At 46.5% G+C, this 24,946-nt stretch overlaps 1 pseudogene across 1 annotated transcript in view; it reads left to right on the top strand.

The window, feature by feature from the left end:
* Nucleotides 1-20,374, top strand: part of LOC307108081 (phosphoglycerate mutase 1-like) — a 63,798-nt pseudogene extending 43,424 nt beyond the window's left edge. Inside the window, exon 5 of the transcript in view lies at nt 19,804-20,374. The product of the transcript in view is annotated as a phosphoglycerate mutase 1-like (transcript). The remainder of the gene's footprint in view (nt 1-19,803) is intronic.
* The last annotated feature ends 4,572 nt before the right edge of the window (nt 20,375-24,946 follow it).

The raw sequence follows: 24,946 nt of genomic DNA, 5'->3' as shown, positions 1-24,946 counted from the left end.
GTTCTCAGCCTGTCGACTAACAGCATCCAGCTCTTACTGAGACAGGAGCTAGAGTTTTAAGGACGCGAAATCCAAAGGATTTGGGGTAGGTTGCACAGGTCGCACTTGAACCAAGAATTATTTCCATATCCTATACTTGTCACTCACACCAGGACAAATGTGCCCCACAACACAATCTACCATTGGTGCTCCACGTCTTTTCTGACCATTCCATTCCTAACAGACACCTTTGGCGTTGTCTCTGAAACTTCTGACATTACCACCTGAGTTATGAGTGGCCCTAGTTAGGTATGCTCAAATGTCCCAGCCTCTGCCTCCACCACCAGGCCACAGGAGGACCCCAGGCATTTTCCTGTAAGTCTTGGGACACAGAGAACTTCAAAATGCTGGGAAGTTCTGGACTCCGGACTCCCCCATCCCTGCTGCAAAACAAGTCATTCTCCTACAGGTGGAAAGCACCCACTTAGGCAGGTGACTGGCATCAGGTGGCAGAGTTTCAGCCCCAACCCCCTTGACTGTTGAGATCCTGGCCTGTTTTGAATTGTTAGCCTGGAGTATCAGAGAACAATTGGAAGACATTTCAGATGGAAACCCACTCTCCTTTAGGCTTCTGGACTACCAATTCCCTTTCACTTCATTTCATGCAAATGAGTGTACGCAGAGCTTCCTTAACTGTGGAGAGAGATTTGTAACCCCACCATACCTGCAGGTCAGCACCATGGAAGGCCCGCAACTGTCATTGTGAACATGGTCCTAAAGATTTTCCGGTCTCTACCAAACTGTAGTAAATAGTCCCCCTATTTGAAAGTGTGTCTTTGTCATCATCTCGCTCTCTGTCTCCTTAGTAAGAGTGCCAGAGCCTGGAGCAGTTAGTGTTTCCAACCTGACCTCTTCCAGCGATGCTCCCTCTTAAAATGACCATGTGTCACTTTCTCTGAATTAAACTGAATGTTAAAAAAAGAACAGAGAGGCTTTAGAGTGAACAGGGTGACAGTCCTTCATCCAGAGACAGAAGGTGTTAAAATGTTCTCCAGTTGTGCACCCGAGACATTCCTTCCCTCACCCCTCTGGGAAGCCCAGAGCTGGGTCTCCCAGGCTCACCCTGCTGTGTTTAACACATAGTTACCCTCTCACAGCTCCTAAATGAGTATCTAGTCTTGTTTCAAAACAAAGTCAGGCAACTGGACCCCTTGTCAGTCTAAACTTCTTAGATCTTATCTATTTCCCAGCTGCTAGAGGTCCAGGTAGTGGTTATTTGTGTAGGAATTTGGCAAATGTCAGACGAACCCAGTGATGCTTGTCTGTAGCCCTGTTCACAAAAGATGGCGGCAAAAGGGTGGTGTGAATATTTCCCAGCTCCTTCTAATAAGCTCAGACAACAAGGTCCTGTAATGCGTGAACTGGAGTGAAATGATGGCAAGAGCTGTCTCACCGAATTCTGAATGCTTCGGGAAGTAGAGCGTTGCTTATTTCAGTGGGATGACTGTTTGCTCCACAAACTCAGGGTGCAAATGTGTTCACAGTTCTTTCACTCCCCTCATTATGAGTACACACACAATCAGTTCTCAAGTCAAAACCTAGACTTTTTTCCCTGGCTTTATTGAAATACTAGAGGCCCGATGCACAGAATTCGTGCAAGGGACTCTGCCCTCGCAGCAGCGGCGGCTTGCCTCGGTCCTCACAGCCCCTGCTTCATCCGGAAGGTCGTCTGGAAGGTTGTCCGGCTATCCAGTCTAATTAGCATATCACACTTTTATTATTATAGATTATTGATATATGACATATGTAAGTTTAAGGTATACAATGTTATGATTTGGTACATATGTAAACATATATATTATAAAATGATTAGCACAATAGTTAACACTTTCATCCCCTCACATAATTCCCATTTCTTAGTGATAAAATTTAAAATCTATTTTTAACAACTTTCAAGTGTATAATATTTTGTTAATTATAGTCACCATGTTGTACATTAAATCCCTAGAGTTTAGTCATCTTATATCTGGAAGTTGGTACTCTTTGACTAGCATCTCCCCATTTCCTTTACCCACCCTCAGCAGACCCTGATAATCACCATTCTACTCTCTATTTCTTCAAGTTCAGCTTTTTTAGATTCTACACATAAGTGAGAAATACAGTATTTGCCTTTCTCTGTGTGACTAATTTCAATTAGTATAATGTCCTCAACTTGCACCCTTGTGGTCACAAAAGGCAGGATTTCCTACTTTTTTTGTGGCTGAACAACATTCTATCCTATATAATAAAGAGATAATATGCAAATTGACTGTCACACCCTTGCATAAGATGGCCACCATCATGTGGTCACAAGATGGCCCCCCCATGTGGTCACAAGATGGCTGCCACAAGATGGCCAGTAGGGGGAGGGCAGTTGTGGGCAATCAGGCCAGCAGGGGAGGGCAGTTAGGGGCAACCAGGCCAGCAGAAGAGACAGTTGGGGGCGACCAGGTCTGGAGGGGAGGGAGGGCAGTTGGGGGGGACCAGGCCTGCAGGGGAGGGCAGTTAGGGGCAACCAGGCTGGCGGGGGGGGGGGGGGGGCAATTGAGGGGGACCAGGCCTGTAGGGGAGGGCAGTTGGGGGGGACCAGACCTGCAAGGGAGGGCAGTTGGGGGGGACCAGGCTTGCAGGGGAGGACAGTTGGGGGCGACCAGGCTTGCAGGGGAGGGCAGTTGGGGGCGACCAGGCCTACAGAAGAAGGCAGGGGTGACCAGGCCAGCAGGGGAGGGCAGCTGGGGGCAATCAGGCCAGCAGGGGAGCAGTTAGGCGTCAATTAGACTGGCAGGGGACTGGTTAGGGGGTGATCAGGCTAGCAGGCAGAAGCAGTTAGGGGCAATCAGGCAGGCAGGCAGGCGAGCGGTTGGGATTGTGAGAGGGATGTCCGACTGCCAGTTGGGATCAGGCCTAAACCGGCAGTTGGACATCTCCCGAGGGGTCCCAGATTTTTGAGGGTGCAGGCTGGGCTGAGGTACACAACCCCCCCCCCCCACCGAGTGCACAAATTTCATGTACCGGGCCTCTAGTTGTGTATATATAAACATATTTTTTTGATTAATTCATCCATTGATGGACACTTAGGTTGTCTTGGCTACTGTGAATATTGCAGTGAACATGGATGGAGGTACAGATATCTTTTCAAGATAGTCATTTCATTTCCTGCTGATATATACCCAGAAGTGGGATTGCTGAATCATGGTAGCTTTATGTTTAATTTTTGAGGAACCTTCATACTATTTTCCATAGTGGCTGTATCAATTTACATTGCTACAAACAGTGCCAAAGTGTTCCCTTTTCTCCACAGCCTTATCATGAGTTTTAAGGCAATGTTTGTTGTCTCCTGTCTTTCTCATAGGAGCCATTCTGACAGATGTGAGGTGATGCCTCTCTTAGATTTTGGTTCCTATTGTCCAAATGATTAGTGATGCTGAATATCTTTCCATTTACCTTTTGCCCATTTGTGTCTCCTTTGGAAAAATGTCTATTCCAGTTCTTTTCCTATTTTTTCATTCCATTGTTTGTTTTTTTTATTTGTTTTGTGTGTTTTGTTTGTTTGTTTTTGCTACTGAGTTGTATAAGTTTCTTATATAATTTGGGTGTTAACCCCTTATCAGATAGATGACTTGCCAATATTTTCTCCCATTCCACAGGTTGCCTTTTTATTTTGCTGATTGTTTTTTTTTTTTTTTTTTTTTTTTTTTTTTTTTTTTTTTTTTGCTGTGCAGAAGCTTATATAGTTCCTCTTACTTATTTTTGCTCTGTTGCTTGTGCATTTGGTGTCATATTAAAAATAATCAATGTCAAGGAGTTTTTCTTTATGTGTTTTTCCCCCATTAGTTTTACAGTTGCAGGTCTTTAATTTATTTCTAGTTAAGTTTTTGTGAGTGGTGTGTTGTTTAATTTCCACACATTTGTCAATTTTCCAGTTTTCCTCCAGGTATTGATTTCTAATTTCAAACCATCGTGGTCAGAAAAGGTACTTGATAAAATTTTAATCTTACATTTGTTAAGCCTTATTTTGTGAGTTAATATGAATCCATCCTAAAGAATGTCTGTGGGCACTTATAAAGAATATATATTCTGCTGCTTTTGGGTGGAATGTCCATTTTGTCTTAGATGTAGTTCAAGTCATGTTTCCTTATTGAATTTATATCTGGATGATCTGTCCATTGTTGAAAGTGGGGTATTAAAGTCCCTAATATTATTGTGTTGTTGTCTATTTCTTCTTTCAGATATGTTGGTATTTGCTTAATATGTCTAGGTGCTCTGATGTTGGATGCATATATGTACTAATATACAATTATTATATCCTCCTAATGAAGTGACCACTTTATCACAATATAATAACCTTCATTGTCGCTTGTAACCAGTTTTGACTTAGTCTATTTTTTTTATTTTTATTTTTTTAATTACAATTGACATTCAACATGTATAGCATACTGGTTAGACATTTTATAACTTACAAATTAATCACCTCAATAAGTCTAATGCCCCCTGACACCATACATAGTTATTACAATATTATTAAAGTCTATTTTAAGACCTAGACATTTGGTTGTTGTTTTCAATGTTGTTTATTTGGACTTCAGGTCCAGATGATTCTATTGATTATATTCCGCTGTTCTTGGCCCACTGGCAACATTGGTTGGATTTGTTTTTTCAAATCCTAATACTCAAAGAAGTGTCTTTTATTACTATTTCCTTTTTAGAACCTCCATTCCACCTGACTATTTATTGATTTGCAAGATAATCACATTCCCAGAGGGGAAATATCTGAACACAGAGCAAAGGAATTCTTTGTTCTCAAAGACTAAATCATAGGACAAGGTACTTAAGTAGACTCTGAATCTAAAGGGGAAAAAAATTATGGTATACTCTGAAAAACTGTAATGCAAATTTCCTCTTGTTTTAACAACCATCTGACATTATGAATCTTTTGCTTCTCATAGCTTGTACCATGTCCCCTTTTGTCCTTATTGAAATGAATAATGTAAATCTGATCCTACTCTGTCTAATGTCAATGGTACCTTTAAATGAGTCCTGAGGAGCAGAAGCAAGAGTCCCTGGGCCTTGTTAGTAGCAACTGTACAGCTCCTTTTCATCCTTTCGAACTCATACCAAATATACACTGAGTGGCCAGATTATGATGATCTCTGAACGCATAATAATCTGGCCACTCAGAGTGTGTGTGTGTGTGTGTGTGTGTGTGTGTGTGTGTGTGTGTATTAGAGGCCCAGTGCATGAATTCGTACATGGGTGGGGTCTGGCCAGCCTGGCCAGGGGGAGGGGACATGGGCAGTTTGCTGGCCTGCCTGCTAGTCGAACTCCTGGTCGAGGGAACAATTTGCATATTAGCCTTTTATTATATAGAATATACACTGAGTGCCCAGATTATTATGAGTTCAGAGATCATAATAATCTGGCCACTCAGTGTATTTGGAACAACTTTTAGATGAGCTGGATGCATTCTCTCTTCCCATAACAAACAAGAAGATCATTCATCATTCTATTCTTTGATGATGGCATAGTCTTACTCTCTCTTTTTTTTTTAATTTGTTGAAAGTATTACAGATGTCCCCCTCTCATTCCCCACTGACCCCTCCACCCTGCACCTCCCCCACCTCCAGACCGTCACCACACTATTGTCTGTGTCCATGGAAGCCATCATCTTAAAGCAAATAATGGCATCAACTAACTGCTTTCAAAAAGAAAAGCCCAAAATTAACTGTGCCAAATTCAAAATAGTTGCCATGGGCTTCAGTTTATATAGACTGTGCAACCTTGTTATTTAATTTAGTTATCAGAGATATTTTACTTTTCCACCAAAGCTGCTTCCTGAGAAAAATGTTGGTACTGTTTGCATAGGCACCTGAAACCTACCCAGGGTAAAAATGAAAAGACTTTCCATATCAAGCTCCTGTTTTTATAATAAAACCTTGGCTTTGCCATCAGCATGCCAGACACCTAATGTACACCAACCTTCTAATATCAACAAAATGGAAGATCTATGCTTCAGATTTCAAATTACCTGACATCCATTGTTGGTTAATTACCTAACTGAGACAATTGATCATTGAATGTTCTATGAAGTATAGCTAACAATTTATTCATTTAGACTAAATTCCCCTCAAGCCTAAATTCTATCCTCATGCCAAGTCAAAAACTAGCCAATAACATTACTATGACAGATTTCTTCAACCTATCTATGAGAAAACCTTAACAAATCCATGACTTAAATTCCCCCCCTTGGTATTTATCAAGGATATACTTGAAAATGTTCCATGGAAAAATGTTTCCATATCTCAAATAAAATTGAAGATATTTAAATATACCATGTTAATTGAATATCTCTATGACATATAAATTCATTTGAGAATTTAATAATAGGAAAGAATTTGTATATTTAATTTAATAGGAAATGAAGACTACCTCAAGTGATTATATTTTTTTTACCTTGGATTCTGTGGAACTCAGAGCTATGTTTTGGATCAATTGTAGTAGTTTTGCTTAGCCTCATTTTTTACAACACAATTATAATCCACCTATGGCTTGGCTCTTATTCTTTTGCTATATTTTAGTGGTTTCTAGCAATTTAGACTTTATTGTAAATCATTTCAAATCTTTTGGGCAATTTCAAGTCTATTTTACCTATTGCCCAATGGTAAGTGGATAAATTGTACACAATTTTTATTTCACCATTCTAGGAATTTGATACAGTATAGCTATAGGTGAAGAGAGAATAAAACTATCATAGAAAAGTGGGTGGGTGGGGGAGAGAAGGCATAGATAGAGAGTAACAGGGGAGAGGTAGCTTTTCTGCCTAAGAGGAAGAGTGGAAAGAAATAGTCTGATCTATGAAGCCCACTTATTTTCTAAAATGGATTAGAATTTGCACCTACTCTGGATACTGAGCAGTTAAATCTCCGACTGCTGCTTTGGACAATTAGCGATTTTTTTTTTTAACGGTGTATGTTTTTTTTGCTTGCTTGGGGGGGGCGGGTATTTTTTTCCTTTCTCTTTCCTCATTTCACCCAGGGTCTCTCCCTAGGCTTGTCCTTTCTAAGCACTCTTGAGACCACGAGCACAAATGCGCTCAGTGGAGACTGCCATCAGCCCATCAGTTCCCTCGCTGCCTTTTGTGCCAAACGCCTCTCTCTGACTTGTAATTCCCAGGGCAGAGCGAATTGGCTGATGGTAAGTGTCCCTGATGTCCCTTCCACCACTTCAGCGGTGGAGTTGGGCTGTTGCCAGTCAACAAACAGGAAGACAGGCTCAGCTGTTCCAGTCAGAGAGACCCACCCTTTTCAAATAAAACCTGTTGGGGTGACTAACAGAAGACTCCCAGGTGCTCTGTCAGGGAAGGGTCACACTCGGAGAGAAATATCAGGCCACAGAGAGACATGTATATGTTCCCTTGACTTCACCCATTACAGAATGAGATCTGAGAGACAAGTTTAAGGGAAAAGATTGCAATTAGACTTTTAAAAATTGACAAATAAGCCGACTGATTTCGTAGTATAACTGTAGTTGTAATATTGTACAGCTGAAAAGATACCCACAATAATAAAATTCAGATTATATTAAGTGACAGAGTTTTGTGGGTATATAGAAACATTCATTTTCCTGCATAAAGAAGTCACAGTTTGTCCTGACCTGTTTGGCTCAGTGGATAGAGCGTCGGCCTGCGGACTCAAGGGTCCCAGGTTTGATTCTGGTCAAGGGCATGTACCTTGGTTGCGGGCACATCCCCAGTGGGGGGTGTGCAGGAGGCAGCTGATCGATGTTTCTCTCTCATCGATGTTTCCAACTCTCTATTCCTCTCCCTCTCCTTCCTCTCTGTAAAAAATCAATAAAATATATTTAAAAAAAAAAAAAGAAGTCACAGTTTCATCAAATTTACAAAGAGGTCAACAATTTTTTTTTAAAAAAAAGGTCCAGAACCCCTCACTGATCTAATCCAGTGTCCTCATTTCATAGAGTTCATCCAATCATAACCACTCAAGTCCGTGCTGAAGCAGAGTTGCCAGGTGAGGGGTTAGGAAAGATCAATAGCAGGAAAGGAAGTTTTCTAATATGTATTTAAATAGAAAAAAAATAGAGGATAGATAGATAGATAGAGATATAAATATAGATATCTAAAATTCATATACCGTGAAAGGTAAAAATAACATAAAAGAACAACAACCACAAAAGGTTGCACCATATAGATCAGTAAATACACACATTTTTCTGATCAAAATATTTTAGGCATAATAATATTTTATGATCATTTTATTAGTTTAGGAGTACAATTTCTCCAGAGGCACTGTATCATTTACAATAGCAAAACCTGCAAATAGGACATGCTGACATCAGTTAGTAACAAGTCTGGATTCTTTTGAATGTTTCTCTCACCAAGAACTCATGGGTGATTCAACACCCTACTCAATCAGTTCCTTGATTTACACAATGCCCATAAACATCTCCTCCACCTTTTCTCAGCCACCTCCTTCCAAGGCCACAGCCCTAGATTTTGTCATCATCCAGAATACCTGTTTCTGACAGCTTTCATTTAAAGTTCTTATCCTGGCAATTACTTTCATTCTCTCTGTTAGTTTCACTTTGACCCCTCTACTTCCTTGACACTTCTATTCCGCCCACACTCAGCACCTCTGTTTGTTTTCATTGCTTTGTCTTTCCTCAGCTCTCTTGTCTCATTGTCCAATTCAACCACCTGACCATGTTTTGGCTGATCCAACTGCTCACATTCTCTGCCTCTGTGTTAGTCTGTATTAAACTATTAGTCTGTATTAGAAACAGAACTAATGATATACGTGCGTATTCTATATTCTATTTATATAGAATTATACATACAATTCCATATATAATATATATTATGTATTCTATATATAGAAGTCTATATCATATCTTATAAAACAGTAATATGCAAATTAACCATCACTCCGCGACAAAAATGGCGGCGCCCATGGCCACAAGATGGCGGCGCACAGTCCTCTCATCCCTGCCGGAGTCCCCCAGTCTGCCCAGCCTTCGCAATGCAGGTTGTCCAGCTCGGAGGCGCCTGTGCCCCCACACCACGATCACGCCCAGCGGTGTCAGCCTGGGCTGGGGTATCAGCCTGCGAGGGCACGCACCCCAACGGCATGATCCCCCTCCCAGCGGCCATAGCCTAGGCTGAGCCTAAGCCTGCGAGAGAGGCGCGCACCCCCATGGCGCGAAACCCTCCCAGCGGCCTTAGCCTGGGCTGAGTCTAAGCCTACGAGGGGCGTACACCCCCACAGCACGATCGCCCTCCCTGCAGCCATAGCCTGGGCTGGGGTCTCAGCGTGTGAGGGGCGCGCACCCCCACAGCACGATCGCCCTCCCCGCAGCCATAGCCTGGGCTGGGGTCTCAGCGTGTGAGGGGCGCGCACCCCCACAACGCGATCCCCCTCCCAGCAGCCATAGCCTGGGCTGGGGTCTCAGCGCGTGAGGGGCGCGCACCCCCACAACGCGATCCCCCTCCCAGCAGCCATAGCCTGGGCTGGGGTCTCAGCGTGTGAGGGGCGCGCACCCCCACAACGCGATCCCCCTCCCCGCAGCCATAGCCTGGGCTGGGGTCTCAGCGTGCGAGGGGCGCGCACCCCCACAACGCGATCCCCCTCCCCGCAGCCATAGCCTGGGCAGGGGTCTCAGCGTGCGAGGGGCGCGCACCCCCACAGCCCGAACCCCCTCCCAGCAGCCATAGCCTGGGCTGGGGTCTCAGCGTGTGAGGGGCGCGCACCCCCACAACGCGATCCTCCTCCCAGCAGCCATAGCCTGGGCTGGGGTCTCAGCGTGTGAGGGGCGCGCACCCCCACAACGCGATCCTCCTCCCAGCAGCCATAGCCTGGGCTGGGGTCTCAGCGTGCGAGGGGCGCGCACCCCCACAGCACGATCGCCCTCCCCGCAGCCATAGCCTGGGCTGGGGTCTCAGCGTGTGAGGGGCGCGCACCCCCACAACGCGATCCCCCTCCCAGCAGCCATAGCCTGGGCTGGGGTCTCAGCGTGTGAGGGGCGCGCACCCCCACAACGCGATCCCCCTCCCCGCAGCCATAGCCTGGGCTGGGGTCTCAGCGTGCGAGGGGCGCGCACCCCCACAGCACGATCGCCCTCCCCGCAGCCATAGCCTGGGCAGGGGTCTCAGCGTGCGAGGGGCGCGCACCCCCACAGCACGATCGCCCTCCCCGCAGCCATAGCCTGGGCTGGGGTCTCAGCGTGCGAGGGGCGCGCACCCCCACAACGCGATCCCCCTCCCAGCAGCCATAGCCTGGGCTGGGGTCTCAGCGTGCGAGGGGCGCGCACCCCCACAACGCGATCCCCCTCCCAGCAGCCATAGCCTGGGCTGGGGTCTCAGCCTGTGAAGGGTGCAATCCCCCTCCCAGCAGCCATAACCTGGGCTGGGGTCTCAGCCTGTGAAGGGTGCAATCCCCCTCCCAGCAGCCATAGCCTGGGCTGGGGTCTCAGCTTGCGAGGGGCACGCACCCCCACAGCCCGATCCCCCTCCCAGCAGCCATAGCCTGGGCTGGGGTCTCAGCGTGTGAGGGGCGCGCACCCCCACAGCGCGATCCCCCTCCCAGCAGCCATAGCCTGGGCTGGGGTCTCAGCGTGCGAGGGGCGCGCACCCCCACAGCACGATCGCCCTCCCCGCAGCCATAGCCTGGGCTGGGGTCTCAGCGTGTGAGGGGCGCGCACCCCCACAACGCGATCCCCCTCCCAGCAGCCATAGCCTGGGCTGGGGTCTCAGCGTGTGAGGGGCACGCACACCCACAGCCCGATCCCCCTCCCAGCAGCCATAGCCTGGGCTGGGGTCTCAGTGCTAGGGGCGCGCACCCTCACAGCGCGATGCCCCTCCCAGCAGCCATAGCCTGGGCTGGGGTCTCAGCGTGTGAGGGGCGCGCACCCCCACAACGCGATCCCCCTCCCAGCAGCCATAGCCTGGGCTGGGGTCTCAGCGTGTGAGGGGCGCGCACCCCCACAGCCCGATCCCCCTCCCAGCAGCCATAGCCTGGGCTGGGGTCTCAGCGTGTGAGGGGCGCGCACCCCCACAGCCCGATCCCCCTCCCAGCAGCCATAGCCTGGGGTCTCAGCGAGCGAGGGGCGCGCACCCCCACAGCCCGATCCCCCACCCAGCAGCCATAGCCTGGGCTGGGGTCTCAGCGTGCAAGGGGCGCGCACCCCCACAGCCTGATCCCCCTCCCAGCAGCCATAGCCTGGGGTCTCAGCGAGCGAGGGGCGCGCACCCCCACAGCCCGATCCCCCTCCCCGCAGCCATAGCCTGGGCTGGGGTCTCAGCGTGTGAGGGGCGCGCACCCCCACAACGCGATCCCCCTCCCAGCAGCCATAGCCTGGGCTGGGGTCTCAGCGTGTGAGGGGCGCGCACCCCCACAACACGATCCCCCTCCCAGCAGCCATAGCCTGGGCTGGGGTCTCAGCGTGCGAGGGGCGTGCACCCCCACAGCCCGATCCCCCTCCCAGCAGCCATAGCCTGGGCTGGGGTCTCAGCGTGCGAGGGGCGCGCACCCCCACAGCCCGATCCCCCTCCAGCAGCCATAGCCTGGGCTGGGGTCTCAGCGTGTGAGGGGCGCGCACCCCCACAACGCGATCCCCCTCCCAGCAGCCATAGCCTGGGCTGGGGTCTCAGCCTGTGAAGGGTGCAATCCCCCTCCCAGCAGCCATAGCCTGGGCTGGGGTCTCAGTGGGAGGGGCGCGCACCCCCACAATGCGATCCCCCTCCCCGCAGCCATAGCCTGGGCTGGGGTCTCAGTGGGAGAGGCGCGCACCCTCACAGCGCGATGCCCCTCCCAGCAGCCATAGCCTGGGCTGGGGTCTCAGCGTGCGAGGGGCGCGCACCCCCACGGCCAGATCCCCCTCCCAGCAGCCATAGCCTGGGATGAGTCTAAGCCTGCGAGGGGCGCGCACCCCCACAGTACGATCTCCCTCCCGCAGCCATAGCCTGGGCTGGGGTCTCAGTGCGAGGGGCACGCACCCCCACAGCGCGATCCCCCTCCCAGCAGCCATAGACTTATCTGGGGTCTCAGAGTTTGAGGGATGTGCACCCCCAAGGCGCGATCCCCCTTTCAGCTGCCGTAGCCTGGGCTGAGCCTAAGCCTAAGCCTGTGATGGGCGTTCACCCCAACAGCCTTAGCATGGGCTGGAGTCTCAGCATGTGAGGGGTGTGCACCCCACCGCCCGATCCCCCTCCTAGCAGCCATAGCCTGGGCTGAGTCTAAACCTGCGAGGGGCACACACCCCCATGGCACGATCCCCCTCCCAGTGGCGGCAGCCTGTGGTCTCAACCACTGAGTCACACCAGCCAGGCAGATATGGAGAAGTCTTAAATGTTACTTTTTTTGTTACATATATTTTATTGATTTTTTACAGAGAGGAAGGGAAAGGGCTATAGAGCTAGAAACATATATGAGAGAGAGACATTGATCAGCTGCCTCCTGCACACTCCCCACTGGGTATGTGCCCCTAACCAAGGTACATGTCCTTGACCAGAATCGAACCTGGGACCCTTGAGTCTGCAGGCCGATGCTCCATCCACTGAGCCAAACCAATTAGGGCTGTCCAATATGTTAAAGAAAAAACCCTATATAATAAAGAGGGAATATGCAGGGGAGGGCATTTGGGGGTGACCGGGTTGTCAGGGGAAGGCAGTTGGGGATGATTGGGCTAGCAGGGGAACAGTTAGGCATCGATCAGGCTTGCAGGGGAGTGGTTATGGGGTGATCAGGTTTGCAGGCAGAAGCGGTTAGGGGCAATTAGGCAGGCAGGCAAGCAGTTGGGAGCCAGCACTTCCAGATTGTGAAAGGGATGTCTGACTGCCTGTTTAGGCCCGATCCCTGTAGGATCGGGCCTAAACAGGCAGTCAGACATTCCCCGAGGGATCCCAGATTGGAGAGGGTGCAGGTTGGGCTGAAGGACACCCCCTCCCCCAGTGCACGAATTTCGTGCACCGGGCCTCTAGTCCTATCTAATAAAAGAGTAATATGCAAATTAACCACCACTCCGCTATACCCATAAGCCATGCCCACAAGCCACGCCCACCAGCCAATCAGGAGCGAATATGCAAATAAACCCAACCAAGATGGCTATGGCCACAGAGAGCAGGAGGGAAGCTTGGGTTTCCCAGGCAATGGAGGAAGCCAAGCTTTCCGCCTGCCCTTGCCGGCCTAGGCCTCCACTCAAGGCTACAAAGTTTCAATGATAGAAGGTAAATAAATCCAAACAGAAATGGCGGCAGCCACGGAGCTGGAAAGAGCGGGAGACTAGGGTTGCCCCCGGCGATGGAGGAAGCCAAGCTTTCCACACACCCTGGCCTGCCCAGGCCTCCGCTTAAGGCTACAAAGTTTCAATTATAGAAGATACATAAATCCCAACAGAAATAGCTGCCGCCATAGAGCAAGCAGGAGGCTTGGCTCTGCTCCAGGCTACAAAGTTTCAACTGTAGAAGATAAATAAACCCCAGATACCAGGGCCTCCGCTTGGGTCGCTGGGGGGACGTGGCTGGCCTGCAAACCACCACAGGGCCCTCGCCCAGGCTGCCCCACACCCCAAGGGAACCCCCACCCTGATCAGGGACACCCTTCAGGACAAACCACCTGTGCACCAGGCCTCTATCCTATCTAATAAAAGAATAATATGCAGATTGACCATCACTCCAACACACAAGATGGCTGCCCCCATGTGGACACAATATGGCCTCCACAAGATGGCCAGCAGGGGAGGGCAGTTGGGAGGGACCAGGCCGGCAAGGGAGGGCAGTTGGGAGGGACCAGGCCTGCAAGGGAGGGCAATTAGGGGTGACCAAGCTGGCAAAGGAGGGAAGTTATGGGGGACCCAGGCCTGCAGGGAAGGGCAGTTGGGAGGGACCCAGGCTTCAGGGGAGAGCAGTTGGGGGGTACCAGGCCTGCAGGGGAGGGCAGATAGGGGTGACCAGGCCTGCAGGGGAGGGCAGTTAGGGGCAAACAGGCTGGCAGGAGAGCAGTTAGACATCAATCAGGCTGGCAGGGGAGTGGTTAGGGGGTGATCAGGCTGGCAGGCAGAAGCGATTAGGGGCAATCAGGAAGGCAGGCAGACGAGCAGTCAGACATCCCTCGAGGGGTCCCAGATTGGAGAGGGTGCAGGCTGGGCTGAGGGACACCTCCCACCCCCCACCCCCCCGTGCACGAATTTTATGCACCGGGCCTCTAGTATCTTTATAATAAGCCTTGAAATCAGGCAGTATAAATCCAAAATTGAACATAATTTCTCTTTCAACCTAATCTTATTCCTGTCTTCTTTATTTCCATGAATGGTGGTACCATTTATTCATGCCAGAAACCATAGCATTATCTTGGACTTCTTCCTCCACTCCCATATTTCATCAATTACCACTACAGTACTTCTCTTCAACCTTACTGATCATTCTGGGTCACTACCTTTTTATATTCAAGCTTGCTCTCTCTCTCTCTCTTTTTCTCCCTCTCTCTCTCAGCTTTAAAGTTTGTGAGACCCTTACATGGGGCTTATTAAAAGTTAGTTGCATGAACAAATTAATTATTTAACTTATCACCTGGAATTCTGCAACACACACAAATCAGTCTTTTAACTGGTTTCCCCCAGTCTTGGCCCATCCAATCCATTCTCCTCAACACAGTTGGAATAATTTTTACAAGCAAATCTAATAAAGGGCATTTCCTTTTAATCCCCTTCAGTGGCACCTCATTCCTCAAGATAATTTCTGAGTTCCTTAAATTGATTTCCACAGCCCTCATTGACCTGGCCATACTTAGTCTCTAGCCCCAGCTCTCATCATGCCCATCCTAACATTATGTTGCATATTCTCTCATATTTATCTTAGTTTGCCTACCTGCAATAACATTTTACCCTCCCTCTTCCCTCTTCCCTTCCATCAGGCTAATTCCTATTCATCCTTCATGCTTTAGTTGAGATGTCTTCCTTGAAGCCATCACACCTGGGTTAAATGTTTTTATATTTGCTCCTAGAGCACCAGGTATTTCTACTTATCACAATATATTATATTTATCTACATCCATAGGAGGCTTTGTGGGAGCAAGGAATGTGGCTATATAGTTAATCAAGTATCTCCAGCATCTACTATATTTCCTGGCATATAGGGGGTGCTTACTACATATTTGTTAGATAAATGCTGCATACTCTGACCTATATGATTTAAACTAAGCGTGGCATCGAAAACAAGATTAACATTGTTTCAAATGCATTGTTCTAATAGATTTAAAACTCTTTGAACACTTCAACTTCAGAAATATTTCATTTTGATATCTAATCTAATAATAGACAAATATGCAAATTGACCGCACCTTCGCTATGCCCAAGCCATGCCCACCAGCCAAACCACGCCCACCAACCAATCAGGACGAGTATGCAAATTACCCCAACAAATATGGCGGCTAATTTGCATATCAAAACAGCGTCAAAGAACCCAAGAGCTGCAGAAGGGAGTAAAGCTTCGGAGAAGCAAGCAAGCTGGGGGGAGGAGAATGGAGGAGCGGAGGCGGGGCCGGGGGCGAAGGGAAAAGCAGGCGGGCTGGCGGAGAAGGCGGGGCGGGCGACAAGGGAGGAGCGGAGGTGGGGCCGGGGGCAAAGGGAAAAGCAGGCGGGCTGGCCGAGAAGGCGGGGCGGGCGACAAGGGAGGAGCGGAGGCGGGGCCGGGGGCGAAGGGAAAAGCAGGCGGGCTGGCCAAGAAGGCGGGGCGGGCGACAAGGGAGGAGCGGAGGTGGGGTAGAGTGCAGCAGGAAATCCTATTGCAGGATTTTTCCTGCAACGGGAACACTAGTATATGCATAACTTTTTTAAAAAATCAAAGAATAAAATGGTTTTCCAACTTCAATGTGGGTAGAATCATCTGGAGAACTTGTTAAGAATTTCAAATTTCTGGATCCTATTCTAATATATCTTAGAATGGAACAAGGACTATGTCATTTTAATATGTATTGTATTAATCAAGGTAGCCTATCCTCATAACAAATAACCTGCAAACCTCAAATAGTTAACACATAAAAGGTTCTTTTCTCACTCATATCCTGAACCAAATTGGCAGCTTCCTACATAGAGAATTAGGGACTGAGACTTCGTACATTTTATGGTCCTCTCATCTTATAAGGACTGTCATCTTATAAGGACTGAGAATCCTCTATGGAAAAACCGTGTATCTAATCTAGGAGAGAGAGAGAGGAGAGAGAGAGAGAGAGAGAGAGAGAGAGAGAGAGAGAGAGAGAGAGAGAGAGAGAGAGAAATAAGATTGAGAATGTGATATATTAGTATATGAGAGTGTTTACAGCCTATTATGGTAGTGGCTGAACTCAATCTAGAAATAACGTCTAACTGTAAATTGGAAAGGGGAATACAGTCTCATGGTATATTCAGGTAGAATGGAAAATGCTTGAATAGGTGAACAGTGGCATTCCATCTTTAGTACCCTTTTCTTCAGATGCACTAATTTATGGACCATAGTTGGAAAAAACTTTGCTATGTGGCAAAACTCAGTTCATTTTTTATAAATTCTAAACATGATCATTCATAACACAGTTTATTTTCCCAAGACTTGGTTTTAAAATGTCTTTGTCATTTATCTTTCATCCTTATGTTAAAGTCATATAACATGTAAGATGGCTCACATCCATGGCTGTTCTGCCTTAGGGTGAAACGTTGTTTTCACAGCTTGCATCAACTCTTGGCTATTGCTTTAGCTTAAAGAATCACTTCAATGACTCCCCTTTCTCACAGCTTCTGCTGAAGTAGTTCCTTATAAGTTTCAGGTGTTTTTATTGATTCCCTCCATGGAGCAGGAAAAGGAGGAGATTATGGCCAGGGAAGGCATTTCAGCCCTTCATAAAAAAACAAACAACAAAACCAAACCAAACAAAACAACCCTTAGTAATCAATTCTATTTCTAGATCCCTTTTCACTTGGGTGCCTTTATATCTTTGCATTTTATTTTTCTTTTATGTGAGAGCTCGCTTGAAGTTATAACCATTTGATCAATATTTTATTTTGCACATAAATGATTTTCCTTAGTAACTTCTTAACAACTTACAACTTTGATAAACTGCCTTCTTAAGTAAACTGCTTTCTGAGGAAGATTACATAAGAAGGTAGTTTGTAAAGATTATACAAAAGATTATATAAAAGTTTGTAAAGATTATTGTAAAAGTCCTATTAAATATTGTATGCAAACATTTTTGCCCCCGGAATTCACAGTTGCAATAGCATTTTCACACCAAAAATGTAAACTTGTAAAAGAGGATTTTACAGGACTTAGGGGCTGCAGAAATTATTTGGATAATTTGAGGTGGGGGGGCAGGGTAGGAGAGAAAGTGTTGCTCCTGTTTTAAGCATGTGGAGTTCATCTTCATCCTCGTTTTGTGCCTTGTAGAAAGAGAGCTGTAAAAGCAGTGTAGGTGATAATTATTCTAAGAAACCAAGGATTCACTGAAGGGAAAAAAGGGGGAAATCGGAAACCCACTGGTAGAGTGTATTATCAACTCATTAGGAATCAGAGATTTTAAAATTCTGCTCTTTCTAATCTTGAGTAACTTTGACTTCATCACTCTCCCCATCCCTGCCTCAGTTTCCCCATCTGATAGGCCAGAAAGTCCTGCCCTGACCTATGAACTTGGAGAATCATAGGTCAGAGGAATTGTACCAAACCTGAAAATCACGTTGAATTCCTTTTTAAAAACAGTAAAGTGAAATACTGATGAAAATATTGTTGGCAAGATGAGGCTCTGTCTCCATTTATTAAAGGAATCATTCTTATTTTCAGACCTTTATCAAATGGCCATGAAGACGAGGGGAGAAGAGGCTCAGCCTCCTTCCAAACCAGCAAATGTTAGCTCTTCTAATGCAATCTAAAGTTCAAAGGATAAGCAGGTGGAATACATCTGGGACACAGTGGCAAAGGCTCTGTACACATTTCCAGGAACAATTCCCTTAAGCCCTGATGAGGGCAAAGAGGCTAGTGAGCTGTTCTCTCTCTCTCTCTCTCTCTCTCTCTCTCTCTCTCTCTCTCTCTCTCTCTCTCTCTCTCTCTCTCTCTCTCTCTCCCGAGCTTACACTCTCACTACCATTCTAATCACTGCAGATGAAAGTTTTAATAGTGTTTCAGGTTAATGTTTCCTGAGTGCTTGCTCTTTGGGCCTCAATGGCACTGGTCCCAGGGGCTTTGTGTTTTGATACTGGCCGTATGGAGTGGGTTCTGGAGAGCTCAGTTAGTATGGTGGAAATAAATAGCCCTGATGTAGGACAGTGGTCGGCAAACCGCGGCTCACGAGCCACATACGGCTCTTTGGCCCCTTGAGTGTGGATCTTCCACAAAATACCACGTGCAAGCGTGCACGTACAGTGCAATTGAAACTTCATGGCCCATGTGCAGAAGTCAGTTTTCGGCTCTCAAAAGAAATCTCAATCGTTGTACTGTTGATATTTGGCTCTGTTGACTAATGAGTTTGCCGACCACTGATCTAGGAGATTCTGCTCCTCACCGACCACTGAGATCCTGAGGTCTAGGAGCCTAACTTTCTTCAGCTTCCATTTTCTCGGTGAAGAACTTGGATGGTGCTCTCTGCACTGTTTGTACAAAAGGGTGGCAAGAGGACCAGAGGCTTTGAGTATCTTTTAGGAAGAACTTCCCTATGGCTTATATGTCAGGCCATATGCATCACTATGCTTAGATTGCAGATCTAGAAAGGGGCTAATACTAATGCTGTATCTTGTATGAACTTCAGGGGTTAACTGTTGCTAATAAAAGTTCATTAGAATTTGCATTATTAGCCTGGCTAGCTTGGCTCAGTGGTTGAGCCTCAACCTATAAACCAGGCTGTCACAGTTTGATTCCCAATCAGGGCACATACCCAGGTTGTGGGCTCAATCCCAGTGTGGGGGTGTGCAAGGGGCAGTCAATCAATGATTCTCTCTCATCCTTGATGTTTCTATCTCTCTCTAACTCTCCTTTCCTCTCTGAAGTCAATAAAAATATATATTTTAAAATAATTTGCACTATTATAGCCTCTCTTAAAATCTGTTCAATTGGATTTGTTAAAAATACCCTTATATATTGAAAACAATACAAATTTTTTCTCTTTCGGTTCTGGAGGTTGAATTTTGAAACAGGCCTGGCTAAAATCAAGGAAGGCCTGCTTGCCTTCCTGGAGGCTCTGGGGGAGCATCGGTGGCCCGCTTTCCCGGTTTCTGCAGACTGACCGCTGCATTTCTCAGCTCCCGGCTCCTTTCTCCATCTTCGCAGTCAGCAAGGATGGGCAAGTCCTCCCAACGCTACCAGCTCGCTTGTACTTCTGCCTCCTCTTCCATTTTGAAAGACCCTTGTGGTTACATTGAGGCCGCCCAGAAATCTACTTACCTATTTTGGCATTAAATTTTTAAAAAATTGTGCTAAAATATACATCGCATTAAATTTACCGTCTTAACTATGTTTAGGTATACAGTCAGCAATGTTAAGTATATTAGCAGTGCTGTGCCTTTTCTTGGTGATAAAGGAAATTCAAGTCCCTCTAAAACATAAAACACACTTCCGATCATTCTTGGCTTAAAAAGGAAATTGAGACTCGGGGATCTCAGTGAGCCCCAGTCTGCAGGGCACTTAGAACCACTGCCATGGGCGCCTGCGAGCCGGTGCTGATCCCCCTGGGCCAGAGAGTGGAACCTGGAGAACCGCCAGGCGCGAGGAGACCAAGCGCGCGGGCAGGCGCTGGGAGATGCCGGCTGGGAGTGTGACACCTGCAGATTCGGACCCTCTGGGCAGTGCTGGATGCTTTAGACCACATGTGGCTGCCTGTGGTGCGGACCTGGCTTCTCAATGAGCGGCACTGTGGGGGACTGACTGGCCTTAATAAAGCAGAGACTGCCGCCAAGCATGGTGAGGCCCAGGTAAGGCCTGGAGGCCCTCCTATGATATCCCACCACTGATGGAGCCCGACACTCCCTTCTACAGCCACATCAGTAAGGGTCGCAGGTTGCAGACGTCAGTGAAGATCAGCCACTCTCCTGGGAGAGTCTGAAGGACACCCTTGCCAGAGCTCTGCCTTTTGGGAATGAAGAAATAGTTCCCCCCATCAAGGAGGGGACACGGTACTGATTGCAGCCCATGGCTACAGCCTCTGGGGCATTGTCAGACCTCTGGTGGGGGAGGCTTTCTGAGGCGGCTGCCATGGAGCTGAACCTGCAGACTGGTATGCCCATTGCCTATGAATTGGACAAACTTGAAGCCCATCAAACCCATGCAGTTCCTGGGGGAAGAAGAGACCACACTAAAGCCATGGAGGCTGTGGCTGCCCAGGGCGAGGCCAGGACGTGAAGGCCAGCAGGCTGACGACTTTCCCAAGGACACCCTCCCTCCCACCCCATTCCTCTGCATCTCTCCTGTGCACATGTCACACTGACCACATCTGTAGGCATCTTAGGTTGTAGCTGCAGATGGGGACTGGTGGTTCCCAATTTTGGTTTAGCCATTTTGTCTCCGGCACCCACTCCCTTCATGCAATCTCATCAGAATGGCACCTCTGGGGCATGGGTCCTCAGTCTAAACGGAGGGAAGACTCTTACCTAAGAGAGTCCAGAGGTAGTAACTCCGTTTTTTTTTTTGCTAGTGCTTTGTTTACTACTAAGGACCTGCTGGAGTAGGGGATAGGGAGGAGCCATGCTAAGGCGTGACCAATGAGGAGAGGCGAGAGAGCCTACCTGTGTTCCCATGAGCAGCCCTGTGCTATTCTGTAGTCAGGTGGCTGGGGGGTGGGGTGAGCGGGTGAGGGTGGCCTCTGGTCATTCTGGTAGAAGATGAATGAGTGGTGATTCAAACAAACATTTCCTCCCTGACCCCTGAAACGCTGGCTCCAGAATATTGGGATCAATCCTGACTGTTGATATGGTGCATTTACTTTTACAAAAAAAGAAAGTTATCTATATATATAAAGTTCTCGCTGGCGCCAATCGCATGTGTGTGTTTCCATCTGTCATTGTCAATCATGAATTTGGTTGACACTTCTATTATAGAGAAAGGACTAATAGCAATATTAAAATATTTCTTCTAATTAATTTCCTTTCAATGTGCACGAATTCGTGCACCAGGCCTCTAGTATAGAATAATACAAAGCAAACACCCTTCTGGGGTTTCTAGTGGCAGTTGAACTATTCCCCCATGTGGCCATCACAAAAGAGCCATTCCTCACACCAAGGTGGGATGAGCTCCTTGACTCTGAGGTGTAAGAGCCATCCTGCTGTGTGTTCTGGAATCCGCCCCTGCCTCATTGTTTCCTGGCAGTGAAATGCCTCTTGAACATATCCAGGGGTGTCTCTCACTGTGTCTGAGTTCTGAATCCTGTTCCCATTGCGTGGCCCTGCACTTGCGCCCAGTATGCATTTTGTGCATAACTACTAAATTTTTTCTTCCAGATCAGTATAACAAAAGAGTGATGTGCAATTAAAAAAAAAAAAGAAATTGATGCAGAAATTACAAATTGTTGAGAAGTGAATGGCCCTGTGGGGTATGAGCAAGGAAAACTTACAGCCTTAAACATATTTATGAGAAAATAAGAAAAATTAAAAATAAAGTTAAAAAATAAACTAGTCATTCATTACAAGAAATTTTTGAAAAGAACACAAAAGTAAAGAGGAAGTATTATAAAAGTAAAGGCAGAAATTGATGAAACAGAATATAAATATAGTAGGCTTTATCAATATAAACAAAAATGAATTTTTTAAAAGAATAGTAAAATAAATTTTTGGCAATTCTTATAAGGATAAAAAAATAAACCTTAAAAAAGAAAGTGAACAAACTAAAGGTCCAACAGTAGTTTCTTTAAATTATAAAAGATTATATAAATTTTATTTTTATTTTATTTTATTTTTTTAAATATATTTTATTGATTTTTTACAGAGAGGAAGAGAGAGGGATAGAGAGTTAGAAACATCGATGATAGAGAAACATCGATCAGCTGCCTCTTGCACAACCCCTACTGGGGATGTGCCCACAACCAAGGTACATGCCCTTGACCGGAATCGAACCTGGGACCTTTCAGTCCGCAGGCCGACACTCTATCCACTGAGCCAAACCGGTTTCGGCAGATTATATAAATTTTATAGCAATATGTTTGAAAATGTAGAAGTGGATGATTTTTCAGAAAAATTTTAAATTTCTATATTGACTTAAAGAGAAATAAGAGATAAAAAACAGAATAATTCAATAACTATAAAAGTAATTGAATAAGTAATCAAAGATCTATCTTTTAAAAGGCTCATTTCAGACAATTTATGGACAAGTTCTACCAAGCTTTTAAGAAATAGATAATTCTTATATAAATTATTCCAGGAACAGAAAAAGATGGACAACATCTCTACTTGCTATACAGTCATAACCAGATATATATATATACACACACACACACACACACATACATACACATACATACACACACACATATATACACTGAGTGCCCAGATTATTATGATCTCTGAACGCATAATAATCTGGCCACTCAGATTATTATGATCTCTGAACGCATAATAATCTGGCCACTCAGTATATATATATATATATATATATATATATATATATATATACACACACACACACACACACACACACACACATACACATATATACATTAGAGGCCTGGTGCATGAATTCGTGCATGGGTGGGGTCCAGACAGCCTGGCTAGGGGGAGGGGACATGAGCGGTTGGCCAGCCTGCCTGCTGGTCGAACTCCTGGTCAAGGGGACAATTTGCATATTAGCCTTTTATTATATAGGCTATACACTGAGTGGACAGATTATTATGTGTTCAGAGATCATAATAATCTGGCCATTCAGTGTGTATCATAAATATATATGATATGGCTATAAAGACAAATAAATATTTTAAGTAATCCTATATAATAAAAGCCTAATATGCTAAGTGTCTGGTCATCTGGTCATCCATTCAACAAATCAAAGCATAATCCTATCTAATAAAAGAGTAATATGCAAATTGACTGTCACTCCAATACACAAGATGGCCGCCCCCATGTGGTCAAAGATGGCTGCCCCCATGTGGACACAAGATGGCTGCCACAAGATGGCCAGCAGGGGAAAGCAGTTGTGGGCGATCAGGCCAGCAGGGGAGGACAGTTGCGGGGGACCAGGCCTGCAGGGGAGGGCAGTTGGGGGGGACCAAGCCTGCAAGGGAGGGCAGTTGGGGGCGATCAGGCCTGCAGGGGAGGGCAGTTACGGGTGACTGGGCCAGCAGAGGAGGGCAGTTAGGGGTGACCAGGCCTGGAGGGGAGGGCAGTTAGGAGTCGATCAGGCTGGCAGAGGACTAGTTAGGGCAGGCGTCCTCAAACTACAGCCTGCGGGCCACATGCAGGTGTTTTTGCCATTTTGTTTTTTTACTTCAAAATAAGATATGTGCAGTGTGCATAGGGATTTATTTGTTCATAGTTTTTTTTAAACTATAGTCCAGCCCTCCAATGGTCTGAGGAACAGTGAACTGGCCCCCTGTTTAAAAAGTTTGAGGACCCCTGGGTTAGGGTGTAATCAGGCTGGCAGGCAGGCAGGCAAGCAGTTGGGAGCCAGCAGTCCTAGATTGTGAGATGGATGTCCGACTGCCCGTTTAGTGGGATTGGGCCTAAATGGGCAGTAGGACATCCCTCGAGGGGTCCCAGATTGGAGAGGGTGCAGGCTGGGCTGAGGGACACACACACACACACACACAGACACACACACTGTGCACGAATTTCGTGCACCAGGCCCCTAGTATGCTAATGCTATGCTAAGACCGCTCAACAGCTCGCTGTGATATGCACTGACCACCAGGGGGCAGACACTTCAACTGGTAGGTTAGCTTGCTGCTGGGGTCTGGCCAATCAGAACTGAGCGAGACAGGCCAAACACGCCCTGGAGCCCTCCAGCGGTCCCTTCCTGGCTGGCCAACCTCCTGCCTCCCTCCCAGGCCCCGATCGTGCACCAGTGGGGTCCCTCGGCCTGGCCTGCACCCTCTTGCAATCCAGGACCCCTCAGGGGATGTTGGAGAGCCGGTTTTGGCCCAATCCCGCAGGCTGAGGGATCCCACTGGTGCACGAATTCGCGCACTGGGCCTCTAGTGTATTATAAAATCAAGATAGTTCTCACAAACCCTCATCATAGCCAACTATCAATTAATCACATAATTATAAGGATATTTCAATGTTAGAAAATCTTTTCATGTAATTTTCTACATTAACAAATTGAGAAATTAACATTGATAAATATTTTTAAAATATGCTCAAATTCAATTCCTATTTTTCATTAACATTAAAAACAAAAAAGGAAGAAAACACCCTTAACTTGATAAATAACATTTGCCATAAGTTCAGCCATAAATTCAGAGCAAGCAGTGGAACTTTGCTGGAGCATTAGAAGCAGTTGCCCTGAAGTCAGGATGCAGAAAGGGTGTCTGCATCAGCAACGCTATTCAACATGGTACTGGGCTTCGAGCCCGAAGACAAAGAAATAAGTCACAACTACTGGGGGAAAGTAGCAAAAGTGTCCTTATATGTTCCTTTACAAATTACCCTTTAACTAGAAAGTTCAAGACAATTACTTAAACTATTAGGGTTGATAAAGAAAATTTATAAATTTCAACAGATTTGAAATCAGCATATAAAAATTATATTTTCTATTTGTTCTTAAAATAGAAAAAACAGGGATTCCTTTCATAATAGCAATGAAAATTCCAAATTACTTAAAAGGCAATCTAATAAGAAATGTTCAGTATCAATACAAAGAAAAAGAAAATAAGTCCAGAGACTTGCTATGTTTCTAAATGGGGACACTTAATATTATAAGGACACCTATTATCTGTTAATAAACTAAAAACTATTCTACCTAAGAGCAAAATACAAATTTAAGTAACAG

This window comes from Cnephaeus nilssonii (assembly GCF_951640355.1).
Source record: "Cnephaeus nilssonii genome assembly, chromosome: 12".
NCBI lineage: Eukaryota > Metazoa > Chordata > Mammalia > Chiroptera > Vespertilionidae > Cnephaeus > Cnephaeus nilssonii.
The sequence above is the reverse complement of the archived record's forward strand: the minus strand, read 5'-3'. Positions and strand labels throughout refer to the sequence as shown.